Genomic DNA, 12301 nt, shown 5'->3' with positions numbered 1-12301 from the left:
TCGCATTTGAATTATTTCTGGCTTTCACAGTCTTAGTTAAAATAATTGGCTGATCTTTTTCCCAAAACAATGAAGCAAGCATGCAATGCAGAGACGACAGAGCAGCAGCAGGCAGCGCACATAAATTGGTCCACCCAAAGATTCTTGGCACTGGAGAAGAAAGCACAAAAAGCAAGTTGTTTCAGTCCAGACTAAATTGCCATTGAGCCACAAGTAAAGACGTCTCAGATGAGCTTGCCCACACCTTTAAGCAGGTATTTATTTGCAACAGCAGTATTTAATACTTTGAACAGGAGATGAACTTGTTTGTTTGTACTGGATGACACCTCAGGATATTTTTCATAATTTTTGCTTAAATCTTTTCAATGTTCAAAAAGGATATATACATCCACTAATGAGAGTGAACCTACCCCCTTTTCTAAAACTGAAAACAGAACGGTAAGAAGATCCCTCAAAGTAAGAAATAAACCAAAGGCAGGACATCCTTCCATGCACAGTTGTGTTCAAACACAATTTAATATAGCTAATGCAGGAGACATTGCAAAGGACTAGACTATGTGGGAAGTAAGATTGGATGGGTCACAATAACTGTGCCTAATTAGACTTGGGTTCCCGAGACAAACACAAAGCTTTCCTTCTGGAAAGGAGATCACGAAGGCAGGAAACCTGAACTTTCTTTTGAGCCCAACAGATCTCAGCATTGTCTTATTTTAGCTTCTTACCACTGAACAGACACAGCCCGCAGAGTTTTATTTTAAAGTCTTCATAACAACAGGTTTTTAAGGCTCTAAATTTATTATAGCTGATGTGGTTCTATGTGAGGAAGTCCAAAGGTTGTCAAAAAAGTTCCTTCACTCAGAGCGTGATAATACCAAGCAGGATCTTGCAGTGTTTTCCCTACATAAGACGCAAGAAACCAAACAGCTTATAGAAGAAAAAATAATTCTGATTCATTCACATATGCAAGATTTCTTTGAAGCTTGGTTATAATTTTTGCATCTTAAAGCAGCAATGCCAGAAATTGAGCTGTCTGTTCAACCACAAAACCAGACACTGCGCAAGCAGCTGTTTCCCAAGCCACTGAACACTGACATACAGGGAGAACCTCTCCAGTCCTGCTGTGAACAATTCTGTGTCGCGCCTTAACAGTGACAGATAATTTAACCTGGCTTTAAAGGATATTACGTGCAAGCTGCTAGGACACAAACTTCAGGTTTCCCTCATGTGGTCCTCAGAGGGAGCCCAGGTTCTGACCCCAGCTTGTTGCCCTTGTTCCAGGGCCTAGAAATGAATCACCATCGGTCACGGACACTGTGATGGCAACTGTCACTGAGAGGTCTAAACACCTTCTGTGTAGTTTCATCATCAGATACACACATCTAAGTCCTACTGCTGTTCAATTAGAATCTTTCAGGCATGTACTTAAGGTTAAAAAGAACACTATATACAAGCCAGCTCTCACAGTACTTTCATTTTTCCTCCCAAATATCAATTCAGTGGGTTCATCATGTTTTCCAATTGGTTCTTGGATGACTCCTGAACTGAGAGACATTTTCACTTCTCGTACAGCTACACAGCTGCTACTTTTTAAACAGGAATCACAGATGAACGCTGCAGCGCGGGCTCTGGCAACACGCCTCACCCTCAGCTGTAGGTCTAGGAAATTTGCTATTTAAGCAAAACGGTTATGCTGAAACTAACCTAGTCATCTTAAAATCTTTTAAAAACATTTAAAAAATCTGCTCCAACAGAATAATAGAAGGTTTTGAGAGCAATACGGAGGAAACACATAATGCACTGGAAGCAATTTACAAATGCCGGTACCTACCAAAACAAAAGTAAATCTTCCGTGGACGTTTTTCTGTCTTAATGAAGTATAAGTCTGAGCTGAGTAAATATCACAGATCAGTTCCTGAACAATTGAAGGAAAAAAATTATGCCTTGTCACCAATCCACTCTTTAAGCTATTTTCAGAGAAGCTTCCCAAATGTGACTACCAAAGCTTCTCATGCTGAAAAACCAGCTGGAGAGAATTAGCATAGCTATGATCTATCTCACACCAGAAACTCTGAAGACAAGCTATTGAGACCGGAAAAACCATGCCAGCACTGAAGAAGAAAACACAGAGCAACTTTCCAGCTAGGGATGCAATGACCAAACACTACTGTAGCATCAGGTGAGTGGACAAGCAATGGAAGTTACTCAAATTCTCTCTGAGGAGATACTAGCAATTGTCCTTCTTTCCCAAGCATTCTGCTTTTGTTAACCTGATTAAATGGGAGTTTCTAAAACTGTTTTTTTGTTTTCCTTGGGGCCCTATTAGAAAGCTGGACACCATCTCTCTGAAGCCTTCAGAGACTGCAGTTACATTACAGAGACTACACTCTTACAAAGGGGCAGACCCACTCTTTTGCTGGCATGCACACAAAGGGAAAGAAAGAGTACAAAGAGACTGAAAAACTGACTTCTTCATCAGTTCTGTCCACTGTATTTTAACAGCAATAGCTTTCTCATGTTAAAGAATATATGGGTTCCTTTTGGTTTTGGGGGGTTTATTTTTTAAAGAGAGCTGCCAGAGCCAATAATTGCAAAACTTCTGCATTCTCCCACCATAATGAAATGAAGACTGTATTTTTCTAAAGATTATATTACTTCAAAAATAATGAAACGTGGCAATTTTCTATGATCATTTTTTCAACATATTATTGAAAAATTTCTAATTTTGTTCAAATCATTTCAGATAAGGCAAGTTACATAAAAATTTGTAATGACCACTCAGGAGAAATCTGGGCAACAATCTTATGAGAAGCAAGACAATGCAGTAAGGAAGGAGCAGGCCACTAAGCAGTTTGCTGATTTTTGGGGGGAGTCACAAGAAATCAGACAACCGCACTTAGCAGTTCTGCACTCTGCCTCAGCCATCAGAAGCACATTGACTCAGACAAGTAAGAGCTCAATGGGTGCAGAGTAAGGCTGCCAGCAAGGAAAATGAGTGGCTTGTGACAAACACACACAGGTGCTCTGACAGATCCCTGGGCTGCCACAGGCTGGGAAGGAGACACTTCTTCAGCCACCCACTATGGACGTGAGTCTACAAAGTGCAGTGGAGTCCACGTTTTCACTGCAGTGTCAGAAAAGGGAAGCTGGATGGTGGAGAGGGTTACTCCTGTAACACCCCATTTTAGCTTCATTTTGCTCATTTGTCCTTTCTTCACGTGCCTCCACAGGCTTGAGCAGGCCACTTTGCCAGGACTCCATGCATATTCTCCAAAATCAACAGGAATGCATCCATTGCATTCGGCTAGAACCTCCTACCACTGGGCCTACAGTGTGAGAGAGCATTATTTTTTTAAGAGAATTGGAATATCGCTTAGGAAACTACAAGATTAAATCATGAGAAGCACAACCATAGCATTTTTGTGCTGATTTGAATTACGAATAGAAAGTACGAGCAGTTAAAAGGAAACAAGATATGTTCTATACAAGAGCCAAGATTTTTTTTTCCTGACATGTGCCAAACAAGAAGAAGAAACAGAAGAATCTGGCACCATTAAAAACAGTTTGTGGAGAAAGGGACTGAATATCTACAGCCAAGATCCATGTGGTTTGTAAAGAGGAAACTTTTGTTTTATGGGACTCTCAGTCAGCCAAAATTCTTCCAGACGGCATGCAAATGGATATTAGCCTAAAATCCTACATGCTTCTTGTAAAAGGATCAGTAAATGATGGGGAAAGAAAAAGAACACTACTGAAGTTTGAAATCAGAATTCAAAATCTGCCTCATGGTTGAAAAAGTTAGTTTACCAGACAGCTATAATGTCATACATATATGGTAAATGTCTTGGAAAGAAAAGGCAGCAAGTTAAAGCACAAAACTAGAAGTCAGAAAAATGTGTTCCAAGTCTGGTTCCACTACCAAGGAGATCTATAAAACTTGGAAAAAAGAGAAATAGACTGCCAACTTAACAGTGAGATTTTCCTTAACTTCATATAGTGTATTAACATTGCACGTATGCTGTTTCTTTTAGCTTCTGTATTTCCCCCATTCTCTGGCATTAAGATGCACTAAGTTAAATAAGTGACTAGATGGAGTGCTAAGAACAGTTATATTACTCTATAAAAACAAGCCCAAGCCAACTTCTTAATCAAAACACTTGACTGGAAAAAGAAAAAAAAAAAAAAAAAAAAAGAAAAAATAAGGGAAAAAAAAAAATAAAAGAAAAAACAACAACAAACAAAAACCCCCAAACAAACAAACAAACAAAAACCCAAAGAAAACCCCAAATAATTTCATATCGGACCATGATTCTCATAACTGAGCAGAACACTAAAGGAGCTGCCACAATCCAAAAACTTAGCTATTTCTGCTATCCAACAACTATTGCAAAAATACAATACCTCAAATTGTACTTCAGCATATAGGAGAAAGGGCAACAGGCAACAGTTCCTCAGCATATGTTAAGCAGTTATACCATGGAAGAATTATTTTCAGCATCTCTGACAACTCTCTGAGCGCCCAGTGAAGCATTTGTCTGCACTATCTGCACATCAAGAGATCACACTGACCTCCAGTTTACAGTAGGGGAACTGAGGAGGAGTCCACAAGAAAGACTGCAAGCTTGGGACTTAGTGAAGTCCATGCATCCCAGTGAAATCACTCCTTCCTGGAGGAGCTAAGATCCAGGTAGCTTTGCGAGTCAAAACACCAGGAAGTCCTACAGCCACCTGATGACACAGCTCTCTAGTTACATCACCAATTATTAATCACATTGGGGGGCAAATCTCCTCTTAAAGGAGAAGTAGTCATTGCTCATGTCGGGGATTAATTTGTAACGTTTCAGCTATGATTTCCCAACCAGCTTGCTTTCCTCCTCCAGATATAGTGGTAAGCATGAATATAGTTTTTGAAGCACTATGTATTCACTTGTGTTGTCCTCATTCATATCTTTGGGACTATCAGATTTGAAGAGGAGCAGAAGGGTTAATTGTTCAGAACTTTCTGTAAGCTCTGTGCATTTGTGTACAATGCTCTAGATGGACACTCCATGCCTCATGTTGCACTGGAATAATAAAGAGTTGAAAGCAATTCCATTCAATTCTCACTCTTTAGTTTTATTTGCTACAAAGAATAAAGAACAGAAGAAAGCAAAATCAGTAATTCCAAGGGGAAAAAAAAAGTTCTAGGCCCTTTCCACAAAAACATGGGGAGAAAAAAGCACCATGAAAGTATAAACTATTGTATTTTAGTCAGAAACCAGAAGCTAGCAGTACTTATTGCCACTAAAAATATCTCCACCTCTCACACATATACATTTACCAGGATGGCATCTACTGATGGGTTCTGGATGCTGATCAAGAGCAGACCAGGTATAAATCATAAAGGTGAACCCCCCCCCCCAACAAAGTAGGTCAAGAAAACTGGGAGGGAAGGGAAATTGTTGCTAGGTGGCAGTGTACCTTAAGCAAAGAATTCTGTAAATCAAAGATTATTGGGAAGGTTCATTATCTTCTAAAAGAGGTCTCATCTTTAGTGTCATCTTCAAAGTACTGGTAGGAAGTGGAACTCCAAATGTGCGTGACAGGCTACAAATCAGAAGGATGAGAAGCAACACAAAAACAAAAGGAAAAAGAAAAATCTGTCTTGAAACACACTACTACTGTGTGAGACCCATGATGTAATGGCTCTCCAGGTCTGTTAGAGCCATAAGAAAAACCAACAGTGAAAGGAGACTTGTACACCTTGAGAAGGTTATGGTTTTGCTGATTTAATTTTGTTCTACCTTCACGTAAGCTCTGACCAGCAAGCAAAGAAATAAGCTTCCACATCTTGGCACAGCAGTGAACAGTTGACAGAAAACCCAAGTGTGATGGTGAGAAAGAAAGGTTTCCTAAGGCTACTTAAGAAACAGAACTGTTACTTTTCTGCCTTAAACAGTTTCAGTCTTCAGCCCTCTTCAGAGTGGAGTAGGAGCGGACAATGACAGTAAACAAAAGGAGGTCATGAAAACACGTGCACTCCCTAGAGGTCCAATCAAAAGAATGGATAAAAAGGCCTCTGTAGAAAGCCAAGGTAAAGAAGGAAGAGGCCAGATTTTTCTGGTATCCCTCTATCTGTCCTTCCTGATGTTCCCTCCAAGTGAAAACTACCTTAACATATTGCCTAAATTAGCAGAAGTGGTAAAAAAGACAGGCTGATGACATCTTGTGAACTACAATTCGCTTGGTAAGAGAGCTGTTAGCAAGCTCACAGCTTGTCACAGAGAAGGATAAGATGTTCTTGAAGGCAAAGACAAAATCTATATTCTTTTCAACAATATCTGTCTGGGTTCAAGAGAGCAACTTTGGGGAAAAGTATCTTAGATTAATGTAATTGTATAGATCATAGGTATTTTAAAATATAGACTAAAAGGGAAAAATGAAAGGCAGTTTGCTTCAACAAGGCTTTAAATCCGTAACTGAGGTCACAGCAAAATCCTGAGAAATGTATCATGCAATTCTTCTTATGTTGACTTCAATCTACAATTACACTGTTTAAGTTTGGAGGTTTTTTAATACCACGTCCTGATGCTTTAGAAACCGGTCATAAACAATATATTAGAAGGTACATGTCCCATCTAATGCAGCATGGAAATTCCCATACTGATGTAAAGTAAAACCCGCAACACGTGCCACATATCACAGCGCTCCCCACAAGCAATCCTGACCATGAAAACCATTCCTAGTAATTAAAATACCAACCCTACAGACCTACAGAATCATGGAATGGTTTGGATTAGAAGGGATCTTAAGGATCACCTAGCTCCAAATCCCTACCATAAGCTGGGCCCCCTTCCACTAGACCAGGTGGTTTAAAGCCCCATCCAACCGGGCCTGGAACACTTCCAGGGATGGGGTAGCCCATATTCTCCGAGAAACCTCTTCCAGTGTCTCATCATCCTCACCATAAAGAATTTCTTCCTATTATGTAATGTACATCTACCTCCCTCCATTTTAAAGCAACAGAACTGCAGAGGGGATAATTTTTATAAACCCTGTCATTGATGCAGCTCACATCAGACGTGTGTTAACTGTCCAAGCAGTTTATAACTCTGATGAGGAACCTTTTTCCAGGTTTGGTCTGCATTTTCTTTATCTGAAAAACCTTGGAATGCAAACCTTATGAGAAGGATTCAATTTCAACAGATAAACAGGGACACAACAATCTTTGTTCCACTTCTCTCCGCTGTCCTCTTCCCCTAAGGCAGTGGTCTCAATCTGTGGTCAGCCTGAGCCTCTTCTCCCTAGTAATCTGCAGCATCTGCTCTTCAAGGATGGAGTCAGAGAATACCCCAGCCTTTTCCACAAATTGTTGGTTACAATCTGTGACCATTTTCAGTCATGGACATGCAACGAACACTAGCAGCCAAAAATATGCATCAATTTGAGCAAGAAAAAGTGGAATAGTACTACACCTATGGAAGTTAGCAGGAGACAGCCCCTGGAGATCTCAAGGGCCCTTATCTGACTTGCACAACATCACTGCTGGAAGAAAAATGGGAGTTAGCTTCAGCTGACATCTCACCTCCTGCTCCCTGAGACGGTGTACAGCTACTGGAAAAACAGTTTGAAAACACCAAAAGAAAACCACCACATAAACCTGGGACTGAGCTAGGACATTTTATGAAGGCAAAAGAGAATAATCTGTACAGTCTCCAGGCTAGGAAATCATCAGATTTTACCACAGCAGAAATACTTTTGTGCAGCAGCAAAAAGGAAGTGCTCTCTGGAGAAAAGACATTCCCCACCAAACAGCCTAGATAGGCTTTTCTTCACTAACCAGTAAGACGGAGATCTCTCTTAGCATGCAGAAGGCACTGAGACTCATTTGACATTGAGTTTAACTCAAATTAATTTTTTCTGTGATTACAGAAACTTTTGTTCTACTTCTGTTTCTTCACCATCTGTGATACAAAACCTGGCAAAGACTCCAATTAGTTTCCTTTGTGTTATTACTGCCACAAGCACTCAAACGATAAGCATTTATGCAAACGGAAATTCCTCTTCCTTTCTACCCTATCTCTGAGGAAACTGGTACTGAACTCACCCTCAAATCTTCTAATGCCAGGTTACATCAACTGCATTACAAAAAAAGGCAACAGCAGATTAAGTCAATATAACACCTTTTCAAATGACAAAATTTTAAGTCAATACAACACCCTTTCTGCTCCAGTAATGAGTACCTCAGCCTGAGAGGAAACAGTGGGGAAGCACCTTTTAACGAAAAAGGTGAAATCCTGTAACATCTGCTTAAGGAATATCAGTGATGGGTTTAGGAATCTCTTCTCCAGGACATTCAAATCCTCATTATGTTCCTAGATGTGTAACCCTCAAGAGCCACAAAAGTAGTTATGCTTCACCTCAGCCAAACAGGACAGAGGCATCACCCAGCAAAACAAACGTACAGAACTCTGAAGTGCAAGTTAGCACTGTTTATTTACTTATTTAAGTTCTTAATTTATATATACACACACACATCTACTGTAGTGATCTTGATGGAATCCATGCAGGGCTGTGGTTAAGATCATGCTGGTAAAGTTTATCTTGGTACCTTAACCACAACAATCCCCTTTGTATCCAGGGTTTGCACACTGCTACAAGCATACCAACATTAAGGCAACATACCAACTTTCATAAAAGAGCACGTGCATGCCTGAAGTACCAACATTTCTTCTAGCATAGGCAAGCTCCACATTGTCTGCTCTCCTGTCCCAATGGGTATGACCCATGACCAGCAATATAGCCTTGACTTTGGCACTTATTTATGGAGTAATTTGCCAACTCTCCCTATGTCAATAGGTTCCCAAATGTCTACAGTGGATTCCTGAGGGAGGGTAGGGCCCTCCTGCTGCAGAGTTTGTTAGATTCAAATAGAAGAAAGTACTGGGAAAGGGAAAGAAGAAATCTGACAAGTGGAGGACACAAGGGGATTGACAAACTGATAAGGGTCTGATAAGCAAGGGGAGATCACAGACTTGCACCAAATCTGAGAAGCATGAACTAAGCTCTAACCCCATTTTTTAATCCACTGCACCCTTAGAGCGGCTTTTCTTCCCACAGATCAGAAATGTTGTTGAACATCAGCAGGCTGCTGCTAGGCACCTCTACAGACCATTTCTTTCTTTATGCTACAAGAAAAAGAATTATTTGCACATTTTACTGGAGCAGGATAGTACCTCAACACCAGCACCTTCTGCTGAGTGCTGTACCACACAGAAGTTCATGGGTTTTACCATTTGTTATTTGCAGTTGCTTGCTCACTAGTGCTTTGTACAGTTCTTTGAGAAACAGCAAAGGCTTTCAGGTAGTTAATTAATCAAACAGCAGCTTGGTTTTTGAGACAACACAGTACACCTTCTTGTGAGGTCTTCTGTACAACATCATGCTGCTCTGATACAAACATCCAAACCATTTTGCTGTAGATTCTAAAGAGAGCGCTTGAAAAACTCTACATACATAAGGGGCATAAAAATAATTCAAAATGGGTTCTTTGATCCTTTTTCCCTACCACTCACATCTAGCTGAAAACTTTACAAGCAACAGCTTTGCCTGTTTCCATTTTCTAAAATTCTGTCTTTTACAACTGTACTAGACTTTAAACTAATGACATTTTATATTATGGCTGAGGCATATTATAATATATAATATAAAATAATTTAGTACAATATCTTCTAGCCTTAAAAAGACACCCAATCCCATTTGCTTTCCTGTACTCCTTTTGTTTTCCGTGATGATGTTCTTTAAGGAGCTAGACTGGCAGCAAACTAAACCTATCAAAAACTAAATAGGTTTTATGTGTTTAATTCCCAGAATAAGCTCACAGAGTGTCAGATAAGCAACACTGAGGAGGAGGAGGAACGAGTGACTTGTCGAGCAGCAGCTGTCCATTTCATAAACTGAGCTGAAGCATGAAGCAGCAACGCAGACTACTCTGTCAAGCAGTTTGTGTTATGGGATGACCCCGACTCAAACATTGGGATGGATGGGATGGATGTTTCACCTCAGGAATGGACTGGGCTCCCTAAGTCAAATCACATATAATAATGGTTCCAAACCAGACACCATGGAAATAACGTGTCTCTGTCTACAGATGCCTTCTGGGAGCAAAACACGAATTTTTACTGTTTTTCAATTCATTCTATACATGGCCCCAAAGTTAGGGGTATTGGTCTAAAATTTGCCACACTGCCTTTCTAACTTGTTTTAGAACCTAGTAGTGCAATTTTATATTTTGCTTACCTACATCTCCCAAAATAACTTAGAATTATTAGGAAAAGCAACAGTTTACTATTCATAATTACATCTATTACTTTCTACGCATCTCATTTTATGAATTAAGAATAAGCAAACAATCCAGTGAGTACTGATCCCTCCCCTTCTTCACTCCTCCTCCGACGGCCTTTACACACATTTATTTATCAGCTGTAGAAGAGACATTGAAGAGCATCAAGTATTGGCTTCACATGGCCAAGCATTTCCCTTCATCAAGTGAAAAATACCCGGGAAAATGTCAGCATATACAATAACAGGTATTCAGAAAGCATCGTTCCAGACAGTGCTCCCTTTCCTTCTCAAAAAAAAACCTGCAAATTCTTCTTGAACTGTCCCAGAACACGTGTGTACGTTCTTTGAGTTTATAGATTGTGCCCTTGAAAGAAACTAAAAGCAACAGCATGAGAAACACTACCAGAAGTCACCAGAATGTCCATGACCCGAGCTACTCGGCACAAAAGAGAAGGGCAGCGAGGGCCGATGTCGCAACCCCGCGGGGCAGCGGCCGCAGGTACGGCGGGCGCACCTCGGGCCGCGCGGGACAGCTGCCGCGGGCCGCTGCGGCTCTGCCGCTACACGGGGCGCACAGCTCGCCTTCGGGCTCTCGGCAACCTCAGCGTCGCGTACGCTCACACACGCCCGACCGCCCGGGGGATGAGATACGTCCACAGCTCCTTTCGGAGCGCGGGATTCCACGCAGCCCCGGGAGGCGAGACCGGAATCCCACGTGCCAGCGGCCGCCCACCGCCGCGGTCACCAGAGGAGCCGCCGCCCGCCGCCGCGCCTCCCGGCTCTCCCCGGCCCCCGCGCCGGCCCGGCCGTGCGGGGCCGCCATCCCGGGGGCCGCCATCCCGCGGGGCCGCCGCCCCCGGCCCGGCGGGCGCTGATAGGGCGGCCCCGAGCGGAGGGGTGGGCGGAGAGCAGCGCGCCCAATGCCCCGGCCCGGCCGTGCGGGAATGCGGCGGCCGCCCCCCGCCCCGGTACCTTCTCCTCCTGCAGAGCACGCACACGGCCCAGAGCAGCAGGGCGGCGGCGGCGGCCGCCCCGCCGTAGGTGCCGAGCGGCAGCGTGTCGGGGCCCATGCCGGCGGCGCTCGCCTCGGCGGCTGCCGGTGCCGAAAGTTTCGCCTGTCCTCCCGGCTCCCGGTAGGAGAGGCGCCCGGCCGACCGTCCCTCCCCGCCCACCTCAAACCCAGGGGGCTGGGTTTGGCTGCTCGGAGCCGGACTTGGCGAGAGGGCCCGGTGCGACCCGGCCGGCTCCTCCCCGGGGAGCGCCCGGAGCGGGGAGGGTCGCGCCCGCCCGCCCCCGCCGCTTCCCCGCGGCGGCGGAGGGGGCTGCCCCGGCCTTCGGCTTGCCGGGAAAAGGCTCTGATGCGGCGGAAGGTGCCAGGACGGAGACCCGGGACTGATGGGGGGAATCTCAGTGCTCCCCGCCCTTCAATCCCTTTCAGCCGTCCCTGCAGCCTGGGAGGGTGTCGGTGCCCCGCAGACGTGGCCTCGGGTGGCGGAGTGGCCGTGCCCTGTCCCCAGTGCCAGACTCGGACAGGCAGCAGCTCTGGCAGCCCTTTGACCTCCGCTTGGTTTTGATACAGACGCCCTATATGCGTCCCCTTAAAAAGCAGGGCAACAGCTTAATAAAACTTAATCTGAGGTATGATAAATGAAATACAATTAGCGAGGGTTGGTTCTTAACGCTGTATGAGAAGAAACTGGGTCTGATCCTCGCCCTGTGCCGGCCCCTCTGATGTGTTATGGAGAAGTACGAGAGAGGAGGAGGTGAGAGGCGAAAAACTGAGGCAATGGGGAGATCTCCAGTGCGAGGAAGTGGGATGAGGTGGAGTGGCAGAGAAGTCCAGGGAGTTCAATACTTCGTGTCAGGGCAGGGACTAACAAAATACCAGGGCGGCAGCAGTACCGTACTGCTCCACTGCCATTCGGTACAAAGTACACCCAAATGTTGCTGTGATGTAAGATACTCTTCAATGCAAATTCGC

At 43.7% G+C, this 12301-nt stretch overlaps 1 protein-coding gene across 3 annotated transcripts in view; it reads right to left on the bottom strand.

Moving 5' to 3' along the window:
• Nucleotides 1–11381, bottom strand: part of LOC120759998 (cytochrome P450 7B1) — a 126498-nt gene extending 115117 nt beyond the window's left edge. For 2 of the 3 annotated variants that reach the window (XM_040079839.2, XM_040079848.2), the window contains exon 1: nt 11293–11381. The gene's annotated coding sequence lies outside the window, so the exon portion shown is untranslated. The remainder of the gene's footprint in view (nt 1–11292) is intronic. The other variant, XM_058422903.1, reaches the window with a different exon arrangement.
• Nucleotides 11382–12301: the final 920 nt, after the last annotated feature.

The sequence above is a fragment of the Hirundo rustica genome, chromosome 1 (assembly GCF_015227805.2).
Source record: "Hirundo rustica isolate bHirRus1 chromosome 1, bHirRus1.pri.v3, whole genome shotgun sequence".
Lineage (NCBI taxonomy): Eukaryota > Metazoa > Chordata > Aves > Passeriformes > Hirundinidae > Hirundo > Hirundo rustica.
The sequence above is the reverse complement of the archived record's forward strand: the minus strand, read 5'-3'. Positions and strand labels throughout refer to the sequence as shown.